This window comes from Ambystoma mexicanum, chromosome 1q, assembly GCF_040938575.1.
Source record: "Ambystoma mexicanum isolate Mex_15411 chromosome 1q, UKY_AmexF1_1, whole genome shotgun sequence".
NCBI lineage: Eukaryota > Metazoa > Chordata > Amphibia > Caudata > Ambystomatidae > Ambystoma > Ambystoma mexicanum.
Window position 1 is genome coordinate 485980301 of NC_090922.1, and position 18090 is coordinate 485998390.

Genomic DNA, 18090 nt, shown 5'->3' on the forward strand with positions numbered 1-18090 from the left:
TCGGATTCTTTAGTAGGGTGTCCCTATCGGAGGAAATATCCAACAGGGTCTTGTCACAGAGATCACTAAAAGCATTGAGATATAAATTCTTGACTAAATGTCCCTGAGAAGAAATCATGTGGCCCACATCAGCATAGAGAGTGTCAGATTTTGGAGAAAGCAAGGCTGAGAAAAGTGAGAGAATCCTCCAGAGAATCCTGGCTCGAAATGAGACTAACCCTAATTCATACCTGATAGCTACTATTGGAATGGAATTTGGCAGTTTTAAGATTTTCCTCCAATAGATACCCTCGAGAGAGTCCCAAAAAGTCAGAAGTGCCGTGAAGTGGAATTCCATTCCATACAAAAGTTTTGGAGTAACCTTACCCTTAAAAAAGTCTACTACAGGCTTAAGGGAGAACATACCATATTTATTGTCTAGTTTGAGGGATTGGGAGATGAGAGGGAGCAGTTTGTTTCTGAGGAATCGTCTAAGTTCGATCGCCGAGGGTCTAGCCAAAATCAAATAACCAAGATAGACGATTTTATTTGCTCTAATTATATTTTCGCCACCTATTTTCCATACTTTGTTATTCCCCATTTTTCCCTTTGAAAAGACCATAGTACGGGTTTTGCTCGGGTTAATCTTAAGGCCATTAAGACTACCGTATTCTTCAAATTTGCATATGAGCCTCTGCAGGCCCACTTTAGTTTTATCAAATAGAAGAAAATCGTCGGCATAAGCCAACCATGAGAGCCTCAGATCCCCTAGTTTAGCACTCACCATGCCTGCATTTCTCAGGAAGTCATCAACATCAGCCATATAAAGGATAAAGAGACAGGGAGCTAACGAGCAACCTTGTCTCACCCCAATACGTGTCCTAATCCTTTTAGAGAGGGTTCCTGCCAAGTCGAGCCTGATGTGAACCCCTGAATTTTCATACATGGCCATGATAAGAGATAGAAGCCCTGCCGGAATGCCCCATTTGGTTAGTTTTTCCCATAGTCTTGACCTGATAACCAGGTCAAAAGCATTTGACAGGTCAATAGATGCAACATAGAGAGGACCATCAAATTTACCCCAGGAAGAGGTCTGTAGGGCGCTGAGAATAAGACCATTGAGATTAGTTGAGTGGCCTGCCCTAAAGCCTGTTTGTTGTTTGGGGAGAATATTATTTTCCCTGATCCAAACATTAAGGTGCGAGAGCAAAAGAGAGGCAAAAAGCTTACAATCCGCATCAATAAGCGAGATAGGTCTATAATTTTTGACCTCGTTACGCAGGCCTCTTTTGAAGATTGGAACAATGTGAGCTGTTTGCCAACTAGTGGGTACCTTCCTGGAATTGACGACATCTTCAAAGAGCAGAGAGAGGAGGTTAGCCCAGAGAGCTGGCTCAGCTTTGAATGTGTTGTTAGTAAGGCCGTTAGGCCCAGGAGCCCTAGATTTCTTGGCTTTGGAGATGAGTCCTAGTATTGTCTCGGAGTCAGTCGGAGGCTTCCATAAGTCCTTAGAACTGTCGTTCCCCAGTAGACAGGAAACTGATCTCTCACCCCCAATGTCAAAGAGTTTAGTGTAGTGCTCAACCCATTGCACCTCAGGGATGGGATTTAACTGGTCGGTGACCGCCGCATTATCTAAGCTAGATACTGTAACCCAAAATGCCCTCAGGTCTCGTTTTATAAGCACCGCAAGCATATGATCTGCATCATTTTGTAGCATAGAAGCTTTTCTGGACTTACAATAGTTTTTATATTTTTGGCGGGTGGTTTTAATTTTTATGATTTTATCGGCCCATTCCATATCTAGGGATTGTACATCTCTAATGAGTTTCTTAGTGAGACTCTTTACATTAGCCAATTCTTGGTCAAATCTGTGAAGGTGAGATATTTTAGAAACACCTTTCCTAAGCTGACCGTGAATACTGCGCTGTAGAGCCGTGAGAAAGCTATCGAAATGGACTGTATTGAAAACTGCCAATTTCCAACAGAAAGAGGTATGGTTAAAAGAAGAGATCAGTTTACGATTCAGTAGGCTGATATTGAGAGGAGACCAACGAACCCCTGTCCCTTGTCCCACAGTTTGGAGATGGGTAGGTCCCCCCGCGGGCAGAGACTTAGTTGGAAGGAGACAGAAAAATGAGACCCGGAGAATACCATGGTCACTCCATGAGTTGAAAGAGACCTCGACATTAGACGAGAAAGGAATGAGAGAGTGATCTACAAACACGTAGTCTAAGATAGATATTGATGAAGATCTACGCCATGTGGGTCGAGATAAATTGGTAGCGTCGTAATAACCATTAAGACAAGTAAGACCCACTGAATCCATGGCGTAGTTCCAACAACGACCACGTGCAAATTTCATACCTAGGCGGGAGTCGTCCTCCAACACTAGTCCCAAGTCGTCATATTTGGATTCGCAAGAAATAGAACAATCCGAATTAAGATCACCTGCCAGGATCAGTTTACCCCTGGGATGCACAGATCTCCAGGAAAGAAGCATGTCCGTTAACTTTTGCAAAAATGGCTCAAGAGGAGAGATTCCCTTGTGCCAATATACATTTACCAGAAGTAGAATAACCGTATGATCAACGGAGAACACCTCCAGGGCCTGGATACCAAAAGGCGTATCCAAAAGCATCTTAGTCCTATAACCCAAAGAAGTTCTTAATCCAATGAGAAGACCCCCCGATGGCCTACCTCCCCGGCTGGGTCTAGCATTTTGAGAAAAAATATTAAACCCATCTAAAATGGGAGTTGAGAGCATCCAGGTTTCTTGAAGAAAGAAACAGTGTGAAGCCCTGATCAAAGTAACAGTGTCTAAGTTCGTAAAGAGGTGAGAGTTACCTCTAGAATTCCAGGAGAGAAACCCAAAGCTATTCACAGAAAGAGCATCTTGAGGTAGTTCTGGATTAGTCAGGAGGTACTCAATTCCACAGACCAGCAGTGACCTGTGTCCAATTGCGAAAGCGTCCATTTGATTTGGGCATAAATTGCCTCCCGTGGGGCTGTGGGGCTCTATCCGGATAGTATACCATAGTGAGATTATCCCTATATTTTGCATCCCCTCCATTATTACTGGAGAGCTGAGTGGATTTCAGTAAATTTGCTTCAAAGCCAAGTTGCTTTAGCCCTTCCTTATGTCCCATGATTAAATCCAAAACCACTCTTGATTTAAGAATGATATTACTTATATCTACCCGGTCATGAATGGGGAAGATAATACTATCCAAGTCATAGCTAGAGATAAGTGAGAGGGAGGGAAGTTGATGGAAGATCTTTAAAATATTACCACGGTTTAAGCAGATTGGCGTATCTTGGCCCCAGAGGCTGGTAAGTTGTATAATATCCCGAGGAACTTTTGGTTCTGACATATTAGGAAGGGAGTCAGAGATCTTTTTAGTAAACTGAGCTAAAGAATCAACCGCCAAGTCGGGACCCCTAGCCCCTCTTAGTATAGTCCTATTTTGAATAACATTTGGACCTACAGGAAATCTTTCACAGAAATTAAGAGAAGTATTGTAGCCAACAGAATCGAGCCCAGAGGGGGCACCTTCACGGTCCATAGTCGGGGCGGCAATAGGCAGACTAGGAAAAACTGAATTAGAAGGGGAAGGGGCAGAGAAACCCCTCTCTGCTAGGGCTCCCAAATCCCCTTCCCTTGTTATAAGCTCAGTACTCACTGGGAGACCCTCAGTGACAACAGTGAGCGTTGGCTCCAGAAGTAGAGGCGAGGTAGAAGGAGCCCCATCTAGGGGCAGGCATAAGTTAGATTTAGGCACTGCCCCACATACACTTTTAGGAGCCAGTATCTCCCAGAAAAGGTGTTTGACCATATCAATGTTAACCAAATTTGCTGTAGGCATTGGCCGAGAAGTCTCTAAGTGACTCTGAACTGACCCTGTTATACAGTTAGATAAGACAGTCGGGGATACTGCATCAGAGGAGGAGTCCTTTGCTTTGACAATAGCATTAGTAGTAAACACAGTCGAGGCATTAATGGAGGTAGGCTTTGGTAAAGTTGAAGTAATTGTCAGGGTACCAGAAGCCACAGAGTCCACAACCCCGTCAATATTGGGTCCCTTTACTAGTGAAGGAATGTTGTTAGTCGAGAGACCATCAACCACATCATCCGGAAAGAGAGATGGAACTGCTGTAGTGGGAAGTAGGTCAGCGGTGGCTGCAGTAACCACCGTAATAGGGTTAGGGGTCCGAGAAGCCACAGGATCAGCATGATTCCCAGTCCCCTTCGGTACGAGAGTAGTAGATGAGGAAGCCACAGTATTCGCCAAGAAGAGATTTTTAAAAAATTGGTTCGTATAAGAATTTAAATGTTTCACGTTTTTCTGATTCTTTGTTTTCTTCATTTGCTGAGTGATTTTCCTTTTCCTTCCTATAGACGGCGCAACTTTTTGCTGTATGATTTCTTTGATGGGTTCAATGGAGATAGATGTATTCTCTGAAGATGAAATAGATATGAACTCCAGAGAAGAGGCGGTCTGGGGACCCTTGGGGAGATCTGCCAATTCTAAAGACCCTCCCATAAGGGGAAGGCCTTGTACAATATGGTTAGCAAGCGGACCAGCCACTTCCTCTTGGACTTTCTTCTCCATAGATACCATCGTGAGTTTAGTGTGAGGGGTAGTTAGTACTGGCTTTGATCCAGTAAGCTTTCGCAGACCCTCGGAGGTAGTTATTGGCATCTTAGCGGGTAGGCTACATGAATTCAATGCTGGACCTTTAGCGACTGTAGGACTCTGGCCCTTAACTAGAACTACCTCTTGCATACTTGGCGTGATCATGGTAAATCCTTTATGTACGGTATGGGCTTCAGAGGGTAGTTGATTAAGAGGAGTAGGGTCATGACCGTGTGTAGGCAGAAGTGGATGTTCTTCCTTTATAATTTTAACTAGCTCTTCAAATCTGTCAAGGCCCTCTAACCTAGAATAAATTTCAGATAAGAGGAGAGAGTGAGATCTGACCTCAGACCATATATTGTCATACAGACTCACAAAGGAACTCAGAACCATATTCAGAGCCGAAATAGTGGGTTGGGAAAGTTTAATTCTTTCATCTGCCTCCTTGAGAGTGTGGTGTAAAATCGATTCACTACCCTGATCCCTTTTTGAGTCTGGGAGTAGACCCCTTTCTAGTACTTTTTGAACCAATAGATAGTGAGTGCAACTATTAGCACAGAGTCAGGTTGTGACAGTACCAGGATTACACTCCGGAGTCACGCACATGGTTTTATTTGTTTTTTTTACAGTATCATCTGCTCACTTTGAGTGTTTTGCCGGTCCTGAGCATTGGTTTGCCGCCACAACCCTACGCCTGATACAAGTTCTTACCAGCTGATCGCATACCCTTCCTTATTTATGCACAGGAAAGCCCCCTTTTTAAATGAATAATATATTTATTGGTGACCATATAGCTATATTTAAGCTTTGTTTCACTTCTCTGCAGCTACCATCAGCGCTTTTGAATATACATGATTGTATTGATGACAGTGCCCTACAACTGCAGCCCAAGACGCAGCAAAGTTCTAGTAGGTAGGTTGCAACCTCCAGACCCCTTTTCCCCATCTGATAGGTCTTTCATTGATCACACATATTTTAGCCATATCATTCCATTACAATTGTATTTGTTTCCCATTTTAGATGACATGTAATATCGATAAGAACTTCTCACTGCCTGTAGCACCAGTGCCCTGCGGAAGGTTCTCTTAAATTGTGCTATTCAGAAAATCTGTTTTGTACATACTCTGAACTGGAAGCGCATAATGTGTTGGCAGTGAATATGTGCTGGAAATGGCTGTGCAGTACATAAAATATAAAAACACTTCTCTGTTACTAACCTCACAGAATTATATGTTCCTGTATTTTGAATGACAAAGACAGCCATATGCTTACTTGTGTTTTTATTATGATACCTGTTAGGGAGAATTCTCATTTAAGGCTAATTTCCCTCACCAAGTGAGTCCCTCATCAGCTTTGCTGGATTTCTGGGGTTTATTTGTTCCACCTGGTATAAGTGTGAGCCTTTTCTCCCACTCTCACATGTGTTTTGCCATGTGTATTTCTACGGTTTGTGTGATCTTGAGCTCTGGAGCTACACCACTCCATGAGCCCCACTTTGTGTGTGTTACACAGCACCTTCAGTGCAGTGACACAGGGTTGTCTTTGAGACTTCCCACTGACTCAATTTTTCTGGGACTGACTACTGTCCCCCAGAAACATGTAAAGTTGCCATTAACTTTATATAGTCACTTTCAACTGCAGACGCAGTACACCTCATTTTACATGGAGTATTGGCAAGGATTAATTCCTACCCCTTTTGTCTGTGCCTCTTGGAGATTTGTTTTGCTCTTTTAACCTTAAGACTTGGCTGGTGGCAGTGGTACCTACCCTAACATTTTACCGCGACTATAGTATATAAACGTGGTACTGTTTTAGGCTATTATATTAGCCTCGAACATAAACCCTCTTGACCAAATACTTTTTATTTTGGCTCTGGTGGGTTTAATCGCCATTTCTTTTTGTTAAAGTCTTTCTTGTGTTTTACTTTTCGTGCCAAACCAGGTTTGCCTCCTTTGTTCGCCGACCTTTGGCGGGCTTCTGTCCAGAAGCCCTCCTTTGGCGTCTGGGTGTCTAGGTGGGCTGAATGTAAGGGAGGGGTTTTGTCACCCCCTGCATAGGGTCTCCTTGGAGACCCAAGTCGCACTTTGTGTCGATTGGCTGAACTGGTTGTCCGGGCCGGACAAGCCCCTGGTGGCTGAGTGATTGACAGCCAGGCTGTGTGAATGGGGGATTTTGGCATAAAAGGCAGGACTCTTGGGCTGGAAGTCAGAGTCGCCACTGCAACTGCAAGAACCGAAGAGAAGCGGAGAAGAAGACGGCTGCTGCACTCCTGAGCTATCTACCCTTCGACGACAGAGAAGATCCAGTCCGGAGTCTTCTTCCCTTGAGTATGGTGGGATCAACCAGCTCGTCTTCAACAGCCAGAGGATCCTCTTCTTGGTCGAAATTGCTGCACACAACCGGACTGTCCTTTCGGAGCACCGGAGGCAGGCAGGGTGCCTCCAAGGAATTTGGTGGTGGCTCCTCTACGTACCGCCAAGCGGCCCACTCCTCGTCGCAGGAAGCCTATAGAGGACGAGGCAAGTCGGGTGGACCCCGTCGTCGTCGCCAGGGAGGCCAAGGCGGCAAGGCGTCCTCCAAGCAAGATTGAACCAACCGTGGTGTCGGGCCCCCACCGAAGCACCCTGATGGGAGGCCGGCTGGCGAAGTTCGTCAGCGTGTGGGAGTCCATCTCCACCGACCATTGGGTGCTGGATGCCCTGGCCCAGGGGCACACCCTCGAATTTCTAAAAAAGTGCCCCTGCATTCCACCCGTGGTCAGGAAGGAAAATCACGTCCCTCAACTGCTATTGGAGGTAAGGGCGATGCTCAAAAAAGGTGCCATCGAGCTCGTCACGAAGTGGCTCCAGGGCTCCGGAGTATACTCAAGGTACTTCCTCGTGAAAAAGAAGACAGGAGGATGGCGACCCATCCTGGACCTGCTACGACTGAACAAGTACATCAAAGCACAGAAGTTCCGGATGGTCACCCTCTAGCACGTGCTGGGACAGCTGGAGGAGGGTGATTTCCTGTCGTCGTTGGATTTGGAGGATGCATACTTTCACATCCCCATTTTAAAAGGACACAGAAAGTTCCTCAAGTTCGTGGTCCAAGGGCGGCACTACCAGTTCAAGGCCCTCCCATTCGGACTGAAATCGTCACCCAGGGTTTTCACCAAGTGCCTCGCTCCAGTGGCTGCGCGGCTGCGCCTACAGGGGATCCATGTCTACCCCTACCTGGACGATTGGCTCGTCCGCGCAAGGACAAGGTAGCTTGCCGTGGAACACACAGCTACTCACGGACCTGGGGTTCTCCATCAACTTCCCCAAGTCCCACCTGGTCCCCTCGCAAGTCGCACTGTTTCTGGGAGCCAAGCTCGACACAGTGGCGCGTCTGGCCTCACCATCGGAGGAAAGGACAAAGGCCATCCTAGGCAAGGTGCAGCGTCTGCTGGCCACGGACGTGGCCAAGTTGAGGTCCATCAAGTCCCTCCTCGGGATGATGTCCTCTTGCATATATCTCGTGCGCCTGTGCAGGCTTCGGATGCGCCCTCTACAGGAGTTCCTCGACGCCCGCTGGATACAAGCAACGGGCAGCTTCGAAGACAGTATCCCCCTCAACGAGACCTTCCGTCAGGCGATCCGGTGGTGGGGCACCCGCGCTCACCTGGCGGCAGGAACAGATTTTCAGACCCCCGCCCACCAGGTGACGGTGACGACGGATGCCTCCCTGGAGGGGTGGGGAGCGCACCCCGGAGATCTTCACGCGAGAGGCCTTTGGCTCCCGGAGGAGAAGCCACTCCACATCAACATCCTGGAGCTCCGGGCAGTGTTCTGGGCCCTCAGGTCCTTTGTCCCGTCCCTCAAGGGCAAGGTAGTGAGGATCTTCACCGACAACACCACCACGATGTTTTACATCCGGAAGCAGGGCTGAACCAGGTCCCCAGCCCTATCCAAGGAAGCCCAGGATCTGTGGCATTGGGCCGTTGCTCAAGGGATGTTTCTGGTGCCGTTTCATCTGGCAGGGATAAAAAACACCATTGCCGACTCACTCAGCAGGGAGCTGTGCTCGTGCCACGAGTGGGAACTACGCCAGGACCAAGTGGACCGACTCTTTCAGCGATGGGGCAAACCCCAGATCGACCTGTTCACGACGGCGACGAACTCCAAGTGGCAGAGGTTCGCCAGCAGGATTCCCCAACTGAGGAGCATGGGCGATGCTTTTTCGTTCCCCTGGGATGGCCTGTTCCTATATGCGTTCCCTCCGTTGCCGTTGCTGCTCCGACTCATCAACCAGCTCAAGAAGTCCCGGTGCAGAATGATCCTCGTCGCACCGGTGTGGCCGAGACAGATCTGGTTCCCGGACCTTCTGGACTTGTCAGCGTCCCCACCAGTCAAGCTGTCGATGGACGCAGATCTTCGCTCCAGAGAAGGAGGCGCCATTCTTCATCACGACCCAGAGTCGCTGAACTTGCAGGCCTGGCTCCTGCAGCACTAGAGTTTGGAGGGTACGATATCCCAGCCGACTGCAGAGAGGTTCTTGTGAAGGCCAGGGCGTCCTCAACTCTCAAGTGCTACAGACATAAGTGGAAGAGGTTCTCTACCTGGTGCCGGGCACAGAAGATTAACCCTCTGCGGATTACGGCCCCTCATTTCCCGATACACCAGGACTACAGGGCGGTCTTCCCTTTATTTATTAAAGGACTGTTTCGATCATTCCCGCCGGTGAAGGCGCTAGCCCCGGCATGGGAGCTCAACGTGGTGTCGACCAAGCTCATGGGTCCGCCATTCGAGCCGTTGCATTCGTTGAAGTTTCTGTCGTGGAAAACAGCGTTCCTGGTGGCCATCACCTCCGCACGACGCGTGGGAGACATCCAGGCGCTATCCTGCAAGCCTCCATGCCTGACCTTACACGATACGAGGGTAGTGCTGAGGACGGACCCCTCCTTCATGCCCAAGGTGCCGTCGGACTTCCATCTCAACGAGCCCTTGGTGTTACCAGTCTTTTTCCCGTCGACTTCGTCGCCGGCCGAGAGGACTTTGCACTCGCTGGATGTAGCTAGAGCGCTGAAGTTCTACGTGGACCGAAAAAAGAGTTTTCGGAGGACATCACAGCTGTTTGTGAACTTTGGACCTGTGAACCAAGGGAAGGCTCTCTCGAAGGCTTCCATTTCCAGATGGCTCTCCGGCTGCATCATGCACTGTCATCGGTTGGCAAACCGACCGTTGCCCGGCCGTCCGAGAGCCCATTCGACCAGAGCTATCGCTGCTACCACAGCGTTCTTGTCTGGTGTGCCCCTGCTGGACATCTGCAGGGCTGCTACGTGGAGGTCGATGCACACCTTCACGAGATTCTACTGCGTCGACCAGGATTCCAGGGAGGAGTCCAGGGTCGGCCAAGCAGTGCTGCGCAACCTGTTCGCTAAAGGTGAGCCTGGTGAGGAGGTAAGAAATGCTTAATGTTGAGTTTTGATGTAATGCTTAATGTTGAGCCTTTGCCACCTCCCATGGTTGTGCATGTATGTACTGCTATGTATTCTTATATTCATGAGCATGTGAATCCATGTCAGACCCCATGCTGGAGAAGGAACAAGTTACTTACCTGTAACTGTTGTTCTCCAGCATGGGTCTGGCATGGATTCACATGCGAACCCTCCCTCCTATCCCTCTGCGGCTCTTCACTTGGTCATACTGTCACTTTACGTGCTACCAAATCTGAGGATGGCTGCCAGAGGCGGGGCTTAGGGAGATGGCAGCCATTGGCTGGGGGCAGTATGACCCAGAGACCAGTCATTGGTTACTACTGAGAAAGACAGATCAGAAACGAAACTGATACTGATTTTTTCTTTACCCAGGATTCTCGGCCTGACTACAGGGAATATTCATGAGCATGTGAATCCATGCCAGACCCATGCTGGAGAACAACAGTTACAGGTAAGTAACCTGTTCCGTGTCAAAAAACATTTGACAATACTTTTTCTTGTTGGACTTCCCTTAATTAATAGTTTCGACTTGACATCAATTAGTTAAATTTCTCATTAACTACTGGTCAACGTCGTCTTCTTCTTCGTCGATCCAAGCTTTTTTAATTTGGATTAACTCAAGTTTTTTGGTGCCTAACAAAATGGACAGATAGCACACCTTAATGCTGTAATTAGAACATCAGCAGGTTTTGAAATTCTTAAGGAGGTTTTCCCCTAAAAGGAATTGGGTTCTGAGCAACAAAAGCAATGTGTTGCTCCCTGTTAATAAATAAATAAATAACTGAAGAGGTATGAAGGAGAGGAGAGGCAGACTGCATTTTTTAAAATTATTTTCATGTATTTTTATCTGTTTATTTTTAGTATTGGAAAAGCCTCAAAATAACAAATTTGGCTAAATCCACAAATCCTGAAGAAGATGTTGACCAGTGGTTAATAAGAACTTTAATTGATGTCAAGTCGTGGGACTCCTGGCGGTGTGGCTCTTCCTGTATTTGGTTTGGTGAACAGACCCATGGGATACCCTTATGTCACCCATGGGTGGCAGTACGACCCTGTACTCCTAGTGTATGTTTTTGGGCACAAGTGTTTGGCCCACAATGCAGGGTACGTGTTGGTGGCAGCTCTGTGCTGAATTGACAGGTGCCCTGCGCATCCTCCATTTTGGGATGCCCAGGCTCTGTCATTGGAAACAGTGGATTACTGATAGCAAACAAGATGGCTCCTGTGGCCTCTTGCTTTCTATTTCCTGTTATCCTACTTTTCCCGAAGTCCCGGGAAGCCCTCACTCTGTCCCTTCTCCCTGACTGGCTGTTGGGTGGAAGTTCCATATATGGTGTTGTGGGGAAGTCCAGGCCGGACTGGCTGGAGCCTTCCCAATGACTGTATGTTGTGGGTACGCACGTGGGGTGGGACCTGGGTGAATAGAGTGTGGGACAAATACACATTCTGTGTTATGAGTGTCTAGTATCTGGTTTTTGACACAATGACTGAGACAGCCCTGCCCGAAACTCGTATGAATGCAGTGTGCAGTGCTGAATGGCAGAGTACTTGTCCGAATCCGCATTCGGTGTTGTGAGTGTCTGGATGGAGAAGAATGGCCTGAATGCACAGTGCGCCTGATTGGCTGACTGACTGCCTAAATGCCCTTCTGAGTGATTGGTTGCCTGAGTGTGACCCAGCAGAGTGAATGGGAGATCAACAGTGTATCTGGGGGCCTCTCACTGCTAGAAATCGTTCAGAAGATGAAGTCGAAACTTACATTGAAACTGATGCTTAATCTTGAAGCCCTGCTGGAAGAGAAGAATTGCTGTTGCTCTACTTCGTCAATCAGAAAGCTGGCGTGTCTCCAAGAACTGATCCAAGAGAGGACCTGGTAAGGAGACCTCTCCCCGAGCTACGAGGGACCATAGTGCACCAGTTGATCTTTTCCAAAGCTCTCTGGAAAACAGACCACCGAAACGATGCCGATCGGAGAAGGGTACTGCCGAGAAGAATGAAGAGAAGCACCGGACAGCCATCCTCCGTCGACGACCAGAGCCGCAGTGCTCCCTTTGCCTAAGAAGATTTGATCCAAGGACTCCCTTGTTCATCACCGTCGACCGCTTTCGTCCTGCCGGAGAAATTCAAGGCCGCCGCCGACCGAGGAGAATCCGCCGGGGGGTTTTCCGCCACCCGAAGACCTCAGAGACGCTGATGAAGCTACTGAAGCCAGCCATGGTCACGTCCTGCTCGCCGACGCAGATGCCGATGACTCAACGCTTTTGCTCGGCCAAAGTTCTTTACTAACTCTTTGCGGCAACGAACCATCGTTGTTGAGGTGCACTGCACACCTCCCCTGTTGCAGGACGTTTTTCATCCCTCGTCAACGAGCACCACAAGGACCAAAGTTGCTGCCTCCACGACAGCGTCACCCTTTATTCATCTCCGAAGTTCAAAGACCTGTGGCTACTACTTGAAAGGGAGCGCACTCAAGAAGGGCCCGTCGATACCCTGACGAAGAACTCTACAACACAAGGTACATTTTGGTTGCAGAACTATAGAAGAAGTTAAGACTCTAATAGACAATATATGGACTGGGCTTGTAGTACATCTTCGTTTACAGGTTGCCCAGGTGGAGGGATCCTCATACGGAACTGTGTCTGGTTGGTAGGGACCCAGTATTCTGTCAATTGTCTAACCAACTTGTCTTCCTCCTAAATCTATGGTTGATATCGTTTTACTGGGTTGACTCGTATGCTATTTGAACTGAGTACATTTGATGCATTGTAATGGAATCAGAGTAATAGTGGTACCACCTAGGACTATATATATTTACCATTTTAGAATTGTCGGAGCACAAAGTGTATTATCGTGATGGTGCACATAATCTTGAACCTTATTTATCTAAAGACTGTGTTTTAACTAATACAGTGTTTGGACATTCCTTTGTGCGTGCTTAGGGACTACACTGTACTTAAGAACCAGCCTGCATCACCTCCTGAGAAGCTAGGCCTTGATTGCTCAACTATGTTACCAATAACAGAGAATCTTGGCTGGGTTCCTCTGTGCCTCTCCTCTGCCATATAGAGAGCAGGAGTACAGACACCCCCTCCGGTTGCTTTACAGTCGGGTTCTCCCTTTCCTCACCTTCTGGGAGCCCGATGATCCGTACATTGTTGCGCCTGGCCTGGCTTTCTGTTTCCTCAGCCCTGTTTTCAAAGTTTCGTACTTGTTTCAAGATGGAGACCTCTGTGGTGTTGTCCTTGCAACTGCTGCTATTTGCCTGCACCTCTTTTTCTAGTGCCCCAGTATGTTCTGACAACGCTTTGACATCTTGCCTCAAGAGGTTCATGTCTATCTGCATTGGGTCAATTTTGAATTCTAGGGACGCTTTAAGTACGGCAAAAGCCACTAATATTTGTTTGTCCAATCGTCCTTGTGCATCCCCTTCATGTGGTTCTTTTGGCTGCGTCTGTGTTCCTTCCAATGCTTGGGCGGGTCTAGTAAACGTGTCCAGGGATGTCTGTTTTGCTTTATTATTTGCCTTAAACGACATAGCTATCGCCTTATCTCTGGTATTCTTTTTCTTACACGGCATCCATGGTGGTGCTGGCCCCTAGCGCCTTACTCAGTAAGGGATCTGCTTCCCAGCGGTTTCCTTGTCAAGCAGCTCTTTCTCGTTATTCTTTTCTCTGTGCCTGGGCCAGTCTCCTGGTTGTTACGTCCGTCTCCTTTAAAGCTGCTGCTGAGGGCTTGTTTATGTCCTTTGTATGTCCTGCGCCTCCTTTCTCCTCTCTCTGTTCTCCTCACCATGTTGTAGCTCGCAGTGGACTACTCTGTGAACCCCCTTTGCACTGCCTACCCCCTCTGCTTAGATGGGGCTCCCAGTACTGCACCTTACTGCCTTCTTAGACTGCCGTCGTTGCCAAGGTGCCCAGTTCAGGGCTCAGAGTAGTGCCACACAATGCGGCACACAATGAGTTCAACCCAGCCTCCGATTGTCAGAAGGTATGCTGTCCCGTTGCACCCGGGGGGCACTTGTGCCAACAGTTTTGGCGGGAGCACTACTCAGAGATGTTCTTGGAGGTGCGTAGCGTGTGCCTTTACTTGGATGTACTCTGGGCCGCCCCGAGGTTGCTCTGTTGTGCACCAATGACGCACCTGATGGGGGGATTCCGGGGATCAGTCAATACTCGTGCGGTCAGGGGCCCGTCTTGAGCTTCACTGCATCTGGTCAATTCTGTCTCCGGACCTCATCCGGCAGTAGCAACATGCACAGGCAGGCTGCGGCAACCCGTTCACGCCAAGTGGGTTGCAGTCAGGTCCATGCAGACCCTGATGTACGTCCCTCGTTGCTCCAACAGTGTCGTGCTTTACACCCTACTTGCAGTGCAGACATGCCCAGGCTCTCCCTCTGGTCTTTGTGGAGCTGCGAGTTCCAGTCCTGTTCTAATCCCTGTTAGTGTCATGGGTACTAGCATAGGAACCCACACCTCAGTGGCACAAACACACTGGGAGAAGTTGGGAACACAAGTAGGAGCTCGATGGGTGAAAGCCTGGCAAGTAAAACATGCACAGAGTAACTATTAGTAGTTACATTATTCACATAGCTTAGTTTTCAGCCACTGCCTGTGCCTCCAACATGGATGCCTTGGAGGACATCCAGGAACTGTAAGGCACGTTCTAGTGTTTGAGTGTGGCTGCCTATATAAGCCACACCCAAGAATTGGTCCATGTTTCGTGTGTTATCTGTAGCCTAGTGCACACGTTCACCGCAGACTGGATCCTTGCCTGTTTTATCGTCGCTCAACGGATCTGAACATCCTTACCTGTTGGTCTCCAGCCGCCCGGAATTCCAGATACCTTCCGTCAGCTGTTTTTCTTCAGCGCCCGGTCCCGCTCTTCATTTCTTCCGTGCGCTGGACCCAATCTTCGTTTCTTCAACGCTCTGGGCCTGATCTTCAGTTCTTCCACGCTCCGGACCCGATCTTCAGTTTTCTGCACTCCGGACCCGATCTACAAAAGAAAGGAGAAAACAAGTTAGCTCTAGTAAGCGCGTGCATGCAAATAACTCTGAGTCCGCGCATGCCCATAGAAACTTACCTTTTCAGGCGAGCCCAGTGGAACTCTTCTCGCCACGCTCGCTTACAGCTGGCTTACCGCTCCAAGACCTGCAAAAACAATAAAACTCGTTAGAACGCTCAGCCATTTCCCAAGCCACCACCCAACACGCAAACCAGTGAAGTAACTGGTTTCAATTGAACTTACCTTCCACAGCTGGACTTACCTGTGGACCTTCGGGGCTTAAAACTCAGCAGCAAACTCACAGACATTTCCAGTGCTTCAACTGGGCAATTCCTGCAGAGTGCTTTTCGCACCTCCATCTACCTGAACATGAAGCAACTAGCCAGAATCCCGACTTCCGCGCCCCTGCAGATGCAGGATGGAGAGCACGTCACATAAAACAAGAAGGTGAGCTACACCATAGTAAGGGAACACACTCCATCGGGACACAGGGAGGGTAGAGGGAGGTTTCAGGAAGGCAAACAACAGTCCCTCTCTAAAATCCCATTCTTTTGGCAGGTCGGCTTCCCAGTCCCGAGGTTTACGAGGGGAAAGTTCTGGAGGATCCCATTGCTCCCACAGAGACCCAGGTGAGCGTGACAGAACACAAAGCCACCGTAAACCTACTGTGCCTGAGCAATGGAAACTTCGGAAGTAGATCAGTTATCCCAGCTCTTGGGGGAGCTGCGAGCAGAGGTACATGCAGCCCGCGCCAAGACAAATGCTCTGAGGAGTGAATTGATAGTCAACAGAGATAAAACTGAAGACATAACCCGGCAGCTACTACAAACCCAGGCAGGACAGTCACCTCTACCTGGAGGAGCTAATGCACCCTCAGTTCCACAAACTCAATCCGTAACCCCTGTACAGGTGGTACTTCTGGGTAACATCCCATTAGCGCCACCGGAGAGGTATGCTGGAGACCCAAGAAATTTGGAGCCTTTATGAACCAGTGCCGTTTACATTTTTTGTGCAGACCCGGATTGTTTCCTAATGATCAGTCCAAAGTGGCATTTGTGCTGTCATACTTAGGGGGCCATGCAGCGGACTCGTCCGTTCCCTTAGTAGGTACGGACGACCCCTTACTATGTGATTACGCTGATTTCCATCGTGAGTTGGAAAAGCTCTTTGCTCGTCGCACGCAAGGCCAGGCCCTAGATGACAAGCTGTTATCACTCTGACAGGGCAGTCAAGATCTTCTGGCCTATGTGGCCACATTTAATCGGCTTGTGACCAAGACAAACTGGCCAAAGGAAAAACAAGTTACCTTGTTTTACAGGGGTTTACGTGGGGAGCTAAAAGATGTACTTGCGCAGGTAGTGAACCCTCCGGATGGTTGCTCTGAGTACATAGACCTTGCACTCCAGCTCGATCATCGGCTACAAAACCGGAAGACGGACTGAGCCCGTTTAGAGAGCAGGACATTCTATATACGGCCCAAGGAGTCAGCCCGGCCTTCAGCAGAAGCGCACCCTGAACCTATGCAATTAGGCGTAGTACGTGGCCTTCTCACTAAGTCGGAGTGGGACAGGAGACGAAAAGAACATGCCTGTACTGTGGTCAAGCAGGTCATTTCCTCCGCAACTGCCCGGCAAAACCACCTCGGAAGACAGAAGGGGCCAATGATCGGAGCAAAGGCACGGAGGAGACGGAAAACTCCAACGCTCGATAGGCATAGAGATCGGCTTGTCGAGCCAGGTAAAGACTCCTCAGACCTCCCACTTTGCTATTCCAGTTATCCTAAATCCACCAAACTCGTCCAAAATGCATGCCATCGAGGCTTTCATCGATAGTGGGGCTGCAGGCAATTACATGGACTTAGAAACCGCTGACCGGAAGGGAATATCAGTGAGCCCGAAGGCAATAGCTGACAATGTGACCGCAGAAGATGGCTCCCAACTACTTTCTGGGCCAGTTACCCATTGCACTGCTGAAGTTACACTCCTTTGCCAAGATGGTCATAAGGAAAAGATCTCCTTCGATTTAATTACAGCTCCACAATTCCAGGTGATTCGCGGAATGCCCTGGTTGGAAGCTCATAACTCTCAAATTGACTGGCGAGCAAGAACTTTAGCTTTCCCAAAGGAATGCCGACGTTGTTATGGTTGTTATGAAGGATCTCAATCCTCTGAATGCCTGCTACTCGCGTACCCCAAGTCCGTGTTGACGCTAGGCATGTTAGGAGTTATTCCGCCCGAATACCAGGAATTTCAAGATGTGTTTGCTAAAGAACAAGCTAATACTCTTCCACCCCATCGTTCATATGACTGCCAAATTGACCTGCTACCCGAGGCCCAAGAACCATGCAGCCGAATCTACGCCTTGACCGAAGAAGAGAACTCCCATTTGAGGGAATACCTGGACCAATATCTTGCAAACGGATTCATCCGTCCATCAAAATCACCTGCAGCGTCACCGTTATTCTTCGTTCCCAAGAAGGAGGAGGATCTCCGCACATGTATTGACTACTGGGCATTGAACCAGGTTACCATAAAGAACAGGTATCCGCTGCCATTAATCCCAGTCCTGTTGGACCATGTACGACAAGCGCAAATCTTTACAAAGTTAGATCTCTGGGGAGCCTATCACCTAGTGCGCTTTAAAAAAGGTGACAAATGAATACCAAGTGATGCCATTTGGGCTTTGTAATGCCCCAGCAGCGTTTCAACATTTCATGAATAATGTTTTACGGGAGTTACTCGGCGTGTGTGCGGTAGTGTATATCGACGATATCCTCATCTACTTGTCTAACCTGCAAGAACGCGTTACACACGTGCAAGCAGTGCTCCGTAAGCTACTCGAAAACCACCTTTACGCCAAACTTGAAAAATGCTAGTTTCATGTCACTGAGGTGGAATTCTTGGGGTTCGTGCTGTCGCCACAAGGCATCAAGATGGACAACAGAAAGGTGGAAGCAAAACTTACCTGGCCTTCGCCCACATCTCTAAAAGGGGTACAAAGCTTTTTAGG

General features: G+C 48.5%; 1 protein-coding gene across 3 annotated transcripts in view; it reads left to right on the forward strand.

Annotated features, from left to right (window-relative positions):
* Nucleotides 1–18090, forward strand: part of LOC138529247 (phospholipase A2 inhibitor and Ly6/PLAUR domain-containing protein-like) — a 1133868-nt gene that overhangs the window by 1044526 nt on the left and 71252 nt on the right. The window contains exon 2 of one of the 3 annotated variants that reach the window (XR_011284606.1): nucleotides 5443–5528. The exons of the other annotated variants lie outside the window; for them this stretch is intronic. The gene's annotated coding sequence lies outside the window, so the exon portion shown is untranslated. The remainder of the gene's footprint in view (nucleotides 1–5442; nucleotides 5529–18090) is intronic. 3 annotated transcript variants of the gene reach the window in all.